Raw genomic sequence first — 4,848 nt, 5'->3', positions numbered from 1 at the left:
TTTTTTTCAAATCATATCTTTTCAATCATATCTCTTCAAAATCAATTTCTTTCCATTTTTTATTTTATTATTATTTTCGAAAATCCTTGCTATAATTAAAGATTTACTTCAAAATTTTCAAGTTGTTACTTGCCTATTAAGAAAGGATCAAAAGTTTTAATTCTAGAATCATATCTTCTAATTTCTTGTTATTCAAGTAATCAACTTTAATTTTAAAACTTTCTCTTTTTAGTTTGATTTTCAATCATATCTTTTCAATCATATTTTTTCAATCACATCTTTTTTTTTTAAATTAATTTTCAATCATATCTTTTTAATTTCTAGTTTCAATCTTTTTTCAAAATCACTTAATTTCTTTCCCAATTTTAGTTTTCGAAAATCATCAATCAAATTTTCAAAATTTCTTTTAATTATTTCAAAATATTTTTAATTTATTTTCAAAAATTCTTCCCCTCTTCTCACATCCTTCTATTCAAAGGACTAACACTTCTCCTCAAGGTACAATTCGAACTCCTTCCTTCTTTATATGTTCGAATTCTCTTCCATCTACCTCCTCTTTCTTTTCTTCTTTTCCTCTGACACCTCAAGGAATTTCTATACTGTGACATAGAGGATTCCCTACTTTCTTGTTCTCTTCTCTTTCATATGAGCAGAAGCAAAGATAAAGGCATACTTGTTCAAGCTGATCTTGAACCTGAAAGGACCTTAAAGAGAAAGCTAAGAGAAGCCAAAGCATAATTCTCTTTAGAGGGCCTAACAGAGCTCTTCAAGGAAGAAGAAACCATGGCAGCCGAAAACAACAATGCCAACAATACAAGGAAGGTGCTTGGTGACTTTACTGCACCTACTCCCGACTTCTATGGGAGAAGCATCTCAATCCCTGCCATTGGAGCAAACAACTTTGAGCTTAAGCCTCAATTAGTTTCTCTAATGCAAAAGAATTACAAGTTTCATGGACTTCCATTGGAAGATCCTCATCAGTACTTAGCTGAATTCTTGCAAATCTGTGATACTGTCAAGACCAATGGGGTTGACCCTGAAGTCTACAGACTTATGCTCTTTCCTTTTGCTGTAAGAGAAAGAGCTAGGACATGGTTGGATTCACAACCTAAAGAAAGCCTGAACTCTTGGGAAAAGCTAGTCAATGCCTTCTTGGCAAAGTTCTTTCCACCTCAAAAATTGAGCAAGCTAAGAGTGGAAGTCCAAACCTTCAGACAGAAGGAAGGAGAATTCCTCTATGAAGCATAGGAAAGATACAAGCAATTGATCAGAAGATGTCCTTCTGACATGCTTTCTGAATAGAGCATCATAGGTATTTTCTATGATGGTCTGTCTGAACTATCCAAGATGTCATTGGATAGCTCTATTGGAGGATCTCTTCATTTGAAGAAGACGCCTGCAGAAGCTCAGGAACTCATTGAAATGGTTGCAAATAACCAATTCATGTACACCTCTGAAAGGAATCCTGTGAATAATGGGACAAATCCGAAGAAAGGAGTTCTTGAAATTGACACTCTGAATGCCATACTAGCTCAGAACAAAATATTGACTCAACAAGTCAATATGATTTCTCAGAGTCTATCTGGAATGCAAGCAGCAACAGGCAGTACTAAGGAAGATTCCTCTGAAGAAGAAGCTTATGATCCTGAGAACCCAGCAATGGAAGAGGTGAATTACATGGGAGAACCCTATAGAAACACCTATAATCCTTCATGGAGAAATCATCCAAATCTCTCATGGAAGGATCAACAGAGACCTCAACAAGGTTTCAATAATAATAATGGTGGAAGAAACAGGTTTAGCAATGGCAAGCCTTTTCCATCATCTTCTCAGCAACAGATAGAGAATTCTAAGCAAAGCCACTCTGACTTAGCAACCATTGTCTCTGATCTAATCAAAACCACTCAAAGTTTCATGACTGAAACAAGGTCCTCCATTAGAAATTTGGAGGCACAAGTGGGTCAACTGAGTAAGAAAATTACTGAACTCCCTCCTAGTACTCTCCCATGCAACACAGAAGAGAATCCAAAAAGAGAGTGCAAGGCCATAACCACAACCCACAAGGCCGAACCTGGAGACGAGGAAGAGGCAGTAATCTCCACTGAGGAAGACCTCAATGGACGTCCACTAACCTCCATGGAGTTCCCTAAAGAGGAACCATGGGAATCTGAGGCTCACACTGAGACCATAGAGATTCCAGTGAATTTATTTTTGCCATTCATGAGCTCTGATGAGTATTCCTCCTCTGAAGAGGATGAAGATGTTACTGAAGAGTAAGTTGCTAAGTACCTTGGAGCAATCATGAAGCTAAATGCCAAGTTGTTTGGTAATGAGACTTGGGAGGATGAACCTCCATTGCTCATCAAAGAACTGGATGACTTGACTAGGCAGAGATTACCTCTGAAGAGACAAGATCCTGGAAAGTTCTCAATCCCTTGTACCATAGGCACCATGACCTTTGAGAAGGCTCTGTGTGACCTGGGGTCAAGTATAAACCTTATGCCTCTCTCTGTAATGGAGAAGCTAGGGATCATTGAGGTACAAGCTGCAAGAATCTCACTGGAGATGGCAGACAATTCAAAGAAACAAGCTTATGGACTTGTAGAGGATGTCTTGGTAAAGGTTGAAGACCATTACATCCCTGCTGATTTCATAATCCTAGAGACTGGGAAGTGTATGGATGAATCCATCATCCTTGGCAGACCCTTCCTAGCCACAGCAAAAGCTGTGATTGATGTTGACAGAGGAAAATTGATCATTCAAGTGAATGAAGACTCCCTTGTGTTTAAAGCTCAAGGATATTCCTCTATCACCATGAAGAGAAAGCATAAAGAGCTTCTCTCAATACAGAGTCAAACAGAGCCCCCACAGTCAACTTCTAAGTTTGGTGTTGGGAGGCCACAACCAAACTTTAAGTTTGGTGTTGAACCCCCACATTCAAACTCTAAGTTTGGTGTTGGGAGGTTCCAACATTGCTCTGAACATCTGTGAGGCTCCATGAGAGCCACTGTCAAGCTATTGACATTAAAGAAGCGCTTGTTGGGAGGCAACCCAATTTTTACTTATCTATGTTAAATTTCTATTTTCTTTTGTTATTTTATGTTTTCTGTAGGTTGATGATCATGTGAAGTTACAAAAACAATTGAAAAAGTAAAAATAGAAGGAAAAACAGAATGAAAAATAGAACACCCTGGAGGAGAAACTTACTGGCGTTTAAACGCCAGTAAGGGTAGCAGAATGGGTGTTAAACGCCCAGTCTGGCACCATTCTGGGTGTTTAACGCCAGAAATGGGCACCAGACTGGCGTTTAACACCAGGAATGGGTAAGAAGCTGGCGTTAAATGCCAGAAATGGGCAGCAGCCTGGCGTTTAACGCCAGGATTGGCAGCAAGAGGCATTTTTGCACGCCACATGGTGCAGGGATGAGAAATCCTTGACACCTCAGGATCTGTGGACCCCACAGGATCCCTACCTACCCCACCTCTCTCTCTCTTCTTCATCCATTCACCAATCATCTCAATACCTCTTCCCCAAAAACCCCTCACCTATCCAATCCCACAATTCTCTTCACCACTCACATCCATCCTTCATAAAACCCCACCTACCTCACCATTCAAATTCAAACCACTTTCCCACCCAAACCCATCCATAATGGCCGAACCACACCCCCCTCTCCACTCCTATATAAACCCATCTTCACTCCTTCATTTTCACACAACCTAAACACTACTTTTCCCCTTTGGCCGAAACACAAAGCCCCCCTCCATCTCCTCTATTTCTTCTTCTTCTACTCTCTTCTTTCTTCTTTTGCTCGAGAACGAGCAACCTTCTAAGTTTGGTGTGGTAAAAGCTAAAGCTTTTTGTTTTTCCATAACCATTTATGGCACCAAAGGCCGGAGAAACCTCTAGAAAGAGGAAAGGGAAGGCAAAAGCTTCCACCTCCGAGTCATGGGAGATGGAGAGATTCCTCTCAAGGGTGCATCAAGACCACTTCTATGAAGTTGTGACCAAGAAGAAGGGGATCCCCGAGGTCCCTTTTAAGCTCAAAAAGGGCGAATATCCGGAGATCTGACATGAGATCCGAAGAAGAGGTTGGGAAGTTCTCACCAACCCCATTCAACAAGTGAGAATCTTAATGGTTCAAGAGTTCTATGCCAATGCATGGATCACCAAGAACCATGATCAAAGTGTGAACCCGGACCCCAAGAATTGGCTTACAATGGTCCGAGGGAAATACTTAGACTTTAGTCCGGAAAATGTAAGGTTGGCATTCAACTTGCCCATGATGCAAGGAGATGCACACCCATACACTAGAAGGGTCAACTTTGATCAAAGGTTGGACCAAGTCCTCATGGACATCTGTGAAGAGGGCGCTCAATAGAAGAGAGATTCAAGAGGGAAGCCGGTTCAACTAAGAAGGCATGACCTCAAGCCCGTGGCTAGGGGATGGTTGGAGTTCATCCAACGCTCAATCATTCCCACTAGCAACTGGTCTGAAGTTACTATAGACCGGGCTATCATGATTCATAGCATCATGATTAGAGAGGAAGTAGAAGTTCATGAAGTTATATCACAAGAACTCTACAAAGTGGCGGACAAGTCCTCCACTGTGGCAAGGTTAGCCTTTCCTCATCTCATTTGTCACCTCTGTAATTCAGTTGGAATTGACATAGAGGAAGACATCCTCATTGATGTGGACAAGCCCATTACTAAGAAAAGGATGGAGCAAACAAGAGATCCCACTCATGCACAAGAGCATGAGGAAATTCCTCATCATGAAATCCCTGAGATACCTCAAGGGATGCATTTTCCTCCACAAAACTATTGGGAGCAAATCAACACCTCCCT

The 4,848-nt window shown here is 41.0% G+C and overlaps 1 non-coding gene across 1 annotated transcript; it reads right to left on the bottom strand.

Moving 5' to 3' along the window:
• Positions 1-1,185: 1,185 nt before the first annotated feature.
• On the bottom strand, positions 1,186-1,293 carry LOC148553216 (small nucleolar RNA R71). The gene has a single exon (XR_015893656.1). It is a non-coding gene; the product is annotated as a small nucleolar RNA R71 (small nucleolar RNA).
• Between the last annotated feature and the right edge of the window lie 3,555 nt (positions 1,294-4,848).

This window comes from Arachis ipaensis, chromosome B7 (assembly GCF_059453495.1).
Source record: "Arachis ipaensis isolate K30076 ecotype BB chromosome B7, ASM5945349v1, whole genome shotgun sequence".
Classification (NCBI taxonomy): Eukaryota; Viridiplantae; Streptophyta; class Magnoliopsida; order Fabales; family Fabaceae; genus Arachis; species Arachis ipaensis.
This window is presented reverse-complemented; position numbering and strand designations above follow the sequence as displayed.